The sequence below is a fragment of the Bidens hawaiensis genome, unplaced genomic scaffold, assembly GCF_021521415.1.
Source record: "Bidens hawaiensis isolate Kalapana, Puna unplaced genomic scaffold, B.hawaiensis_p1.1 tig00009447_1, whole genome shotgun sequence".
In the NCBI taxonomy this organism is placed as follows: Eukaryota; Viridiplantae; Streptophyta; class Magnoliopsida; order Asterales; family Asteraceae; genus Bidens; species Bidens hawaiensis.
The window spans coordinates 847,418-859,007 of record NW_027491701.1 but is presented as its reverse complement, the minus strand read 5'-3'; positions in this window follow the sequence as shown (position 1 = coordinate 859,007).

The following is an 11,590-nucleotide window of genomic DNA, read 5'->3' as shown; positions in this document are numbered from 1 at the left end:
GACATTGTTGATAAAACCTGAGCGTTAAAACCCAAAAAGAAATCATGAAAATAACATATAGAAAGATTAACATGTAAACAGATAAACTATTTGACGTTTATTTGGTCTGGAAACATGAGTAGTGGTAAAACCCAAGCGCTATCGGTTCCGGACATCGAGGTGGTAACTCGAAACGAGTTCGGTCGGTTTCGTTTACTTTCGTTATAGTACCGGAGCTAAAAAACGGGACAAAATATATAAATCGAGGTGAATTAATGGGGTAGCGTTGGTTGGTAAACTCCGGCGTGGGTAAATTCCGGAGCGTTGTTGGTCTTGGACATTGAGGTTGTGAGTCTATGCAAATTCGGTTGGTTTCCGTGATGTTCTTGACGGTATAGGAATTAAAAATAAAAAAACAAAATTGTAACGACCAATACAATGCCACCAAGTGGCTCAATCGCCACTTAGTGGCACCAAACTTGTCAATTGTTATATATAACTAGTATTTTACCCGGCGCAAGTAAAACTCAGGCGTTGTAAAACCCAAACATTATTGGTCTCGGCTTTGAGGCGATAAGTCGACACGAATTCAGTCAGTTTTGGTCATGCGTGTTATGACATCAGAACTAAAACAAAAACAATTTAAAAACTGAGGTGGACCAATGAGGTGACGTCGGTCAGTAAAGCTCGGGCTTTGATAAAACCCGAGCGTTGAGACGATGAGTCTATACAACTTTGGCAAGTCTTCATCACGTTTGTTACGATACCGAAACTAAAAAAAACAAAAACAAAAATAAAACAAAATTGGTATCCTGTCAGTTTTCGTTACTGTACCAATGCTAAAACAAAATACGGTGATTGTATGCAAACTCGGTCGGTTTCACTTAACAACACAACTATTCGGTCCACTACAAAGTTAATATTGAAAGATAAACCATTCTACCATAAAAAGACATAAATAACACAATTAAAAACATGAAACAATGATTTTGTGGCATTAGGGATTCGAACTTGGGCAACAAACCGACACACACATTCTCCTTTACCAACATAACCACCCAACCAACACTATGTTTATACCATCTTTCAAAATCATTAATACATATACAAAAACATAAAGAGTCCACTTTGTGGCACCAAACTCCTCTTTTATACTAATTAGTAATAACTAGCATAAAGCATGTGTGATACACAGGTAGAGGTGCATAAATCGGGTTTTTTCTAATACCCGGGTTCAGGTATGGAACCGGTTTCGGGTATGATCGGGTATTGAGAGAAATCGGGTAGGATTCGGGTAGGGTACTGAGGAGAAAAACTCAACCCTATGTACCCGGGTAGGGTATGATCTGGTTCGGATATAACCGGGTATTGGAACTGTGACATTCGTTAATTTTGGGTCTCGTTTGTATTCGTTTTTGTATTCGTTTATCATGTAAACCGACCCATTTTGTAAACCAAAGCTTATGATATAATCAAAATGATGGATTTTATGTTACAATATTGTTTTACACTTATTGGGTTTTGAAAACATCCTTTTTAGTCCTTAAAACTTCTTAAAAATGACTTAAACCAAACTTTGGGGACTATTATTGTCATTTACCAAAAATTTGTTTGACCATTTCAACCATCACATGCATCTTTACCCTATTTTTATGAACCATACTCTTACCATTATAAAAGCAAGGCTCCATACATCACTTTGTTTGTTCATCTTCTTCAAAATCTCTCTCAAATTCAAGTATTCATCTTCAACATTTTGCTATTTTGACTACTTAAGGTCAAACTAAAAATTAACATTGTTCTAACTAATTCTTATTACTTAAATATGGTGGTACAACATATATATAATACACACCCCTTGTTACCTTTGGTAGTTACTTCTCCGACTCCGGTTGGTTAAGTTTCGGACCTCGTAAGGCAAGGCTTCATGGAGGACTTCGTGTTCTTGATATATATACACACATATAACTTGTTTGCACATACTAACCATGACTAACTTATACTCTTTTTAGTTTTTTTTTTTGTCATATTTATGAAGTTCCATGGTGGGGGTTTGTAGAGACTAACCTTGGTTTAACCGTAAATGGTCCAAACCGTGAACCGAACTTTTGCTTACTAGTTTTGTTGAAATAGTTGTTTAAACATGTTTAATGTTAGATTCGAGTTTCAAAAATCATTTTTACAAGTTCTTTGATATTAAGCATGTGGAATCCATCTATGTACTCGTTGGGAGATGGAAACCGAACCAAACCGAAACTTTTGCTTAAAAGACTTGTTGTTAACTTTTTAGTTGTAAACTTAAATATTTTTCATTTATAAATTATTATACAAGATCTATGATATTTGGGCATGTGGAAACAATCAAGGAACATATTGTGAGATGGAAAACGAATCAATCCGATTTTTACTCGCTTAAGACACATAAGTGTGTTTTTAGCTATCAAGACTTGTATATTTCTCTAAAAATAGTTTACAAAATGTTTTTAATTATTTTCTTAAGTACTTGGAAATGTTGGATCCAACTTGATCTCATAAAATAGTTTGGACCGACAAAACCGAACACTCGCTTAACGTACGTTGTTAGTTCTAAAACAATAGATCTACATACTTGGTTAAGTCTTATAAAGTTTTATTGAGTTATCTCATAACATTCATTATTTTGGAAAGTTGACTTTGGGTTTGACCAATTATCAAGACCCGAACACTCGTTAAAGACCCGTTTTAGTATCTTTGTCCCAAAGGAACTTGCATTTAGCATTTTCTCACCTTATTATTTAACATAGGTTAAGTAAATATTAAGGTTAGATACTTTAACCCGGTTTCGAGCAAACTTACATTTTTAAAGGGTTATTATTATAAATTCTTAAATAGTTACATTATAAACCTTGAACTTTAATTGTTTACTTTTTGCAACAATTATTTTATTTAAAGATCTTCAAGACAACCTTTCTAAATCCAAGACTTTCTTTTATTTAGGCTTCATACGTTAACTCGTCGTTCCGGAAAATCTCCAAATAATCAATCTTTCAAGTTTATTACTTGAACGTGAGTAACTTCATACCCCGTTTTCTATCTTTTGTTTTGGGGGTGACATTTCATCTTGTCTAAACTAAATGTTTTATACTTGGGTCTTAAATCACAAACGTTGTTGTATACTTTACTTGAATAATTGCTCGATCTGGTGTTCTATGCTTATTTGCCTATGTGTTTATCGCTTTTGGATGGTGAAACTATAAATCATAGACCATTTGGCAACCCCTCATGGCAAGGTGTCGTTAACGTAATGCAATTAACGATAACTATAAAATCCTAAACTATTTGGCATCCCCTTATAGTTGGGTGTCGCTAACTTGTTAGCGATAACTATTTTATCCAAGTTTAGCTCTTATTTATTGTTTCGTATACTAGTTTGTGGTTTTTTTTACTATATACTACTGTTGCTCAAACTTATGAATTGCTCACCAACATTTGTGTTGACAAACTTTATTTTATGAAATGTTACAGGTTTACATCTTGGTTGATTTGATGCTTGTGGAGAAAATGAATGTCAAGACCTTTAAGTTATTAGCAAAAATGAACAATATTTGAATTGCTATATTTTGTTATATTTTGTATTGACTATCTCTTGAATATTGTTATGTGACATTTTCGATGATGTGAAATGAAATGAGTTTGTTAAATATTGTCGCTTTAATTAGTGTCATGCGCTTATGGGCAATCGTTACACCTCGGCATGTTCTGCCGCCTTTGGTCGGAGTGTGATAGATTGGTATCAGAGCCATGACAATTAGGATATGCGGTTAGACATAACGACCTAGAATTGTTATGCTTAGGGTCCTATACGTGTGTTCATACGTGTTTACTCTATTTTACTGTTCATATCGCATGTTTATTTATAAACTTGTTTAAAATTCACCAATATCCTAAATGTTCACATACACACACTTTCATAGTATTTCCAATGTATCCTTACCTTAAAACGCAAAAGTAGTTTTTTATTGTATTTTATGGATCACAAAATTAACTTGGATCCCGTTGTTTCAAATCCCTTAAAGGTTGCGTTTATATCGGGTTTGTAGACATCATAGAAAACGAGACATTATAAAATGACCATTTGACAAAAAGATTACAAGGATCGAAGGTGATTTACTTACCTGGGATGGTTGAGTTATAGTGCTCGTTTTCTAGGCCACAATAAGTAGTCGAATGCGAGCGTTCCGGTCGCCATCCAAATTTTCGGTGTTAAAACAATAGAACTACGATGGTTCCTGGACTAGTGTTTTGACATGACGTTGTACCTCGATTTATTGTGTTATTATTGTTATTTGAGTCTAAAACATGAAAAAGTCGCGGTGGTTTGTGCACATGTTTAAAATCCAACATGATGTTTTATAAACTTTTTTTTAGTGTTGGAATATCAAGTCATGGTGGTTCATGCGCGATTTTCCGACTCTATAAATCTTAAAATCTCAAATTTTTCAAGCTTTAACCATCTCAAAATCATTTACGTTTTGTTTACGGTTTTGTTATTTATATACAATCCATACTAACTCTAAGATTCACAATAAAAAAAATGATATCTTATTTTATTTTACACACTCATATATTCATTTCTTTTTACCCAAAACTTACCCAATTTTCTTTATAAATTTTAGCATGCCTACGCTAAGGCGCCAACCGCGCAAGAACTCTACCCGACGTATGGCCGCTCTCGTCGTCAAACAAATGGCCGCTGTGATTCCCGAACTTATAACCCAAATCCAAGCTGCCCAACCCGCACCCGTTGTTGCACCCGTTGAACCCAAACCCGCATCTTACCTACTTAAGCAATTTACTAGTGCCAACCCGTCCGAGTTCTTTGGAACCAATTGCGCGACTACTTTGTTGCAATGGTTCGAATAGATCGAGAGTGTGTTCCGACATAGCGAATGCCCCGAAGCGAAAAAGACAAATTTCACTTCAAGCATGTTTAAGAAAACCGCTCTAACATGGTGGGGGTAGTGTTATGCACCTCCAAGGTTCGGATGTGGCTATGGCTCTTCCATGGGCTGATCTCAAGGCGCTTATGATGAAGAAATTTTGTCCCAAACACGAGCTCCAAAAGCTTGAGGAAGAATTTTGGAACATAAAACAAGATAGTGGTGATAATGTCGCCTACTCGCTCCGATTTCACGAGTTGAGCATCCTTGTCCCGCACTTGATTACCCCGACCGAGCGTGATCTTGAAAAATATATTGGGGGGTCTACCCATGCAAATTTGGGACTCTGTTATGAGTAGCAAACCCGTGACCCTCGAGGATGCCATCACTTTTGTAACATCCTGAAATTTCTTAAGAATAAATAATTAATATATTATTTATTTAAGATGGAAAAGTTTACTTGAGTTAATAGAAAAATAGTAAAATAATAAAGATGGAAGGATAAGTAGGCTAATTAGATATAATTAATTATGGACCAAAAAGGAAAGATGGGCCTAAGGTCCATGGGCTTAAGGGAGTATAAATACCCTTTAAAACCCTCATCCTTTCCATTTGCATACATCTCTACACCATAACCTACACCATCAAAACACACACTTAACCCAATTCTCGTTTTTGAGAAAACCACCCACAAAGATACAAAGATTCCTGGAGACCTAGCCGTCGGATCGGTCTCAAATTTTAACTGAGTGTTCAAGGTATATAAATGAAGATTCCCACCGATTAGATCTTCGATCAGAGGTCGGGAAGTGCGGTTTTTATTAGAAACACCGTAGCAGCTCAAAATGAAGATTTCCGGCCACTGTTCCACTATTCCGGCAACTGTAGCGGCCGTTTCCGGCAAAGTTGAACTGATGGGTTTGTAGATTGGGACAAGACGGTTCTGTGGCCGCTTGAATCACTCGAATCGTAGTTCGTTTGATATGGTTTTGAGTCTCTCGAGTGATTTCAAACAAAAACCACAAAGGTACGTTTTTGCTAAAAAGGCTTACTTTTCATGAACGGATTTACATGAAAATTGGTAGGATGATAGATCGGGTCATGATTATTGATAAATTAATGAACTTGATAATAAACGGGTTAGTTGGTTCGTTTCGGGTAAAACGAGTAGTGTTCGGTTTGTGAAAAGAATGAGTAAACGAAGTCGGTTTTGCATGAAACTTTGTAGGATAGTAAATCGGACCTTATTATGTGATAAAGTTGCAAACTTGATGTTAAAAAATGAACTTAACTAACCTGCGGTTATGAACGACTTGATAAAGAAAGTCCTAAATCTAGTTTTGAACGTTTTAGCTTAAAGGTCCAAACTTTATGTTTATCCGGGCCGAGTCTTACGGAAAATGACCTTGGGAATGATCGCGGGTTTGGTTAATATCATATACAAGAATTTCACGATGAAACGGAGATGATTTTGGGGGTTAAGATCGAACAGTGGCAGCTGCCGGGCAACTTCGCCAAGTTAAGTTTGCCCGTAGATAACTTCGCTACATGCAAGTTTGCCTGTGGTTAACTTCGCTGTATAAGTTCGCTGCTAAGTTCGCTCTTTGGTAAGTTCGCTTACATATCTAAGTTCGCAGCACGCTAAGTTCGCCAATTGTGAACTTCGCTATATCTAAGTTCTCCTGGTCTTTAAGTTCGCTAAAATGTATAAGTTCGCCTTATAACCAAGTTCGCTTATATTGTAACCCAGGTACATGGCAACATGTATATGCATACGCGTGGATGAATGTAATGTAAGAACCTATGAGATAACACGCTAGAATGTTAAAATAAAGGAAAACTGTAAAAGTGCTAAGTAAAAGTGAGCTAATGCTAGGCCACTAGACTAGATCAAACGAGTATTGATACTTGTAAATCTTATACAGTCAGCAGAGCACAATTAAAGAAAGGAATTACGATTTACGGTGAACGCAACAGGATACAGGTGAGTTTCTAGCCCCACTTCCTTGTTATGTTTTCGGGGCTGTGTGCATACTCGATGTGATAGTTAATACACTTACCTTAAGTGGTAAGTGTATGCCCTGTATGAATTATGTATGATGATTGCTTGACGGTGCATGAACGATCTTCGGATATTGCATGGACCTTCAGGTGGTAGTTAATGATATGATTGATATATATGATGTATGAATATATATGATGTATAAATGGTGTATGAATGATTAAGTATGATATGTTGCTGGTACGTGAACGCTCTTCGGAGATTGCACGTATTGTCAAGGAAAGTATGTAAAGGACAGGTATGTTATAGTAGTACGAAACAAAGGGACCAGACCCTAATAATATCTGTGATGTTGGGAACAGACCCTTTATAATATCTGTGATGTTGGGAACAGACCCTTTATAATATCTGTGATGTTGGGGACCAAACCCTTTATAATATCTGTGATGTTTGGGACCAGAACCTTTATAATATCTGTGATGTTGGGGACCAGACCCTTTATAATATCTGTGATGTTGGGGACCAGACCCTTTATAATATCTGTGATGTTGGGGACCAGACCCTTTATAATATCTGTGATGTTAGGGACCAGACCCTTATAATATCTGTGAGATTATAGGGCGGAAGGCTCTTTAAGTAGGTGGATATTTATATATGAAGAGTAAGTAAGTAAGTATATATATATATATATATATATATATATATATATATATATATATATATATATATATATATATAAACGAAAGTATGAAAGTATGGAGTATGTATGAAAGGTAAGTATGAATAAAGTACATCCCTTCGGGCATGTGTGCAAGTATGTGAACCGATTGTATGTTGTATGTTTTACTAGAACTCACTCAGCGTAGCTGACTTTTAGTTGCACGCAGGTGAGTAGAATGAGGCAGCTCGCTTGAGGGGAAGCACATGGCATGGACTTGACAAAACTGGCATCTCAAGAAATGTTATGTTATGTTATCTTAAAAGACGATGTCTTATGTTTAAATGATTTGAATGCTCGTTCAGACAAGAATTGATGGTATGTAATATATTGGTTTGAAGTTTTTAATATTCCGCGAATGTTTTTTATTAACTCTGATATTTAGAACTGTGTTTATAAGTAAATCCAACGTTAAAGTGAGGCACCGGTAACGGGGTCTTACAACTTTGGCCGGCGCGCTGCCAGAAAATCACGTGAAAGCAGGTACCCTCATCATTAAGAAAACGACCGAGAAAGCCAAAGCCGGGCCCGCTCCCCAAGCCAAGGTTGAACCCGCACCACAAGCCATCAACTACTTCAACTCATCCCGTCACAACAACAACAACAACAAAAAGAAACCCAAAACCAACTACCGAAACTATGTCGTCACCCAACCTCAACCACAACAAAAAACCCAAACCCTTCCCCAAAACCGAAAACCTTATGTTTGTGACACTCGTCAATTTCAGGTTAACTCCGTTAATTTAAACATGAGATCACACGAACTGTAACGCATATCTCATTACATTTAAATTAGGGTTTAAATGACGCTTGACAATCATTACACAAGTAATCTTTTGGAATTTCACCGAAACACACACGAGTCGACTCAAACCGTTGGTGAACAAACGATAAATATTATAAACAAGTATTTGATAATTTTGTGTTACGTTTATGTGTTATTTGGTGCTTACACGTATAACATTAATTCATGGAGAAAATAAGCTAGTTATGCTAGAACTATACAAAATAGAAGTTGAGGGTGATAGTTGTAACTTGCAATTTATTTAATCACTATATACACAACCTTAACAATAAACTCTAACCCTTTCCCTCCCTCCCTCTCTCCCTTGAGACGGCAGCCACCCACACACCCCTCCCCTCTCCTTGTTCGACCAAAACACACAACACACACACATGTACAATCATCCTTGCAAGCTTATTGAAGAATCTAAGGTGCTAACTAGGTAATTAACACCCTCTCTAGCCTATACTATTGATTTAATTGCATCCTTGAACATGTTAATCAAAACCCTAGATCTTAAAATTGATGATTATTGATATGCTAGGGTTGTATGCATGATTTCTAGTTTCATAGGTTAATAATATGTTGAGTTTTGATGAAAACTTATGCTGGACAGATTCTTGAATTCGTGTTTAAACGACTGTAACTCGATGTGAATATTGTATTTGGAAGTGATTATTGATTTTATTATGTAGTAGTTCGAGTCAAGTTTCTAAAGAGTCTGAGTTTGTAATTTTTGGACGAGTAAACGTTAGTTTTTATTATTTTACAAATCTGTTATGCAAGTCTGATTCGGGAAGACTGCTGGTAGGCTATTTTGTAATTATTATATCTCATAAACGACAAGACCAATTGAGTTGATTCCACTTCTGGAAGTCAATAATTTGAGTTAGTAATCTAACCCAATTTGCCTTGCATTAATTGGATTTTCCATGTAACGGCAATAACAAATAACATTCTGTTGCGCATGATAATGACTGTTGTGTGTCTACTGAGTTGTTTTGATCATTGTTAGAAAACCATATGCCATAAAACTATAATAAAAGTATTTTTAGAAACCTAACTCACGTGTGCTTATTTGATGATTTTTGGTGAATTATTTGATATGTTATGATTTATTAAATAGAGTAATCTTATCGAGTAAAAATCTGCCTGGATAAATTAGCTGCTGAACTATTTGAAATGAAAGGTGTATTGTTGATCGATGTTTGCTATGTTTTGACTTAATTTCCCTTGTGGGGGATAGTTGCTAGTAATGTATAATGGGAACACTTAATACTTGTTCACACATGTAACTAATCACCAACGTGTTTGTCGAGTCTTAGTTATTTCACAAACGAAACACGAAACGCATCTCATGCATAAGTTTGTGACATTAATACCCATAAAGTAAAATATTATGTATGTTATCTAAATGCAAATGCAATGAAAATGTTTTTAATGAGTCATTTAGTTATAGACTAGACACTCTAGTTCACTATAACCAATGGCTCTGATACCAATCTGTCACACCCTGCCAAAACAGATTCGAGGGCGCGCGACGTTCATGAATAATCACAGCTATTGATTAATGTGGTGATCCTACATGCGATGCGATGCTTGTAAATGTCCACAAATATCTTCCTTAATTTAATAACCTGAAAAACATACTTAAAAGTCAACATAATGTTGGTGAGTTCATAGGTTTTAAATGCATGATTAAACTCGTTGTTTTGAAAATATTGAGTTTCAAATGTTTAAAATGTATAAAACAAGTTATGATTTCTCAAATATATGGTTTCTTGATTTAAAACATTTATCAAAAGCTTATGTTTTCATGACAAAAACGTGCTTTAAGACTTGTTCATGTTTACGTAAATAAAACGTAGATTAAAGTTATTTATGTTTTCGTGATTAAAATGTACATAAAGACTTATTTACGAAGTTGAAAACATTGTTTGTTATGAGTGAGTTTTCCCGATGAAAACGATGTCCAAAAAGTTTACGCTTACGAACTTAAAAGCCCTTTTAAATATGTAAGTGAGTATATGCAATGCAATGCAATATGATATATACGATAACCTAAACAAGATTGATAATCCTCCGTAGACTAGCTAAGAATACGAATTAATATATGACAATGAGCCTATAATCAAACCCAAATCCATATGTATGCTCGGTAACCGTGCTATCACGGTGTGAATTATAGAATATATGTTCCCATTAACACGTCGGTTAGAGCGACTAACCATGAGCGGGGGATCAATCCCGATAGTACTACCCACATATTCCTCGGCTAAACCCATAGTTAATGATTATAGAATGTATTGATCCGAAGATCTTAAAGGCCTTGTGTAACTCATGCTCATATAAAGATTCTATGTCTTGTTTACTAATTATCGTATTAAATAATTTTATGTAAAGTTGTCAAATAAGTTTATGCAACGTTATGAAATAAGTCTATTTAAAGTTATCAAATATGTTTATGCAAAGTAACTAAATAAGTTTATGAAACGTAATCATATAAGTTTATGAAAAGTTACTAAATAAATTTATGAAACGTAACCAAACAAGTTTATGAAAAGTTACTAAATAAGTTTATGCAAATTTACTAAGTCCATGCAAAGTTATCAAATAAGTTTAGTATGTTTCTCCCCCTAGTTTGTAAAACAGTAAAAGAGAAAAGGGGCCGTGAAACTCACCTTAGCGTCAGTGAGTAACGTGCAAGAATTCTTGTTTGTATTCGGCTTACATGTGTCTATAGGTGGCAAACTCAAAAATAACATCTTTGACTTGAGTACCCCAAATCAACCTCTAGTACTTGTAAAATCTTCTTACTCCTTGGTTTTTCCTCTTGTACTCAAACACCCTTTCCTTGAACTTAGTTAGGCAATGGAAGAACTTTTTTAATATTTAAAATGGGATTCAGAAGGTTATTGAGGGTGGTTTTCAGTTTACTAGAATCGAGAGCAGGTTGCGTGAGTGTGATTGATTCTAAAACGAGTGTAGGTAGGTAGGGATGAGATGGATCGGTTATGGTGGAGCTAAAACCGAAATGAGGGAGTGGGGGTGAGGTTTTGGGTCAAGAGAAAGCAATTGGGAAAAAGAAAAAGAGTTGTATGTTTGTGATGTGGGTTACCTTCAAGTCATAGGTCTAGTTTTATAACCCCTACCTTATGGATATATATATATATATATATATAATATGT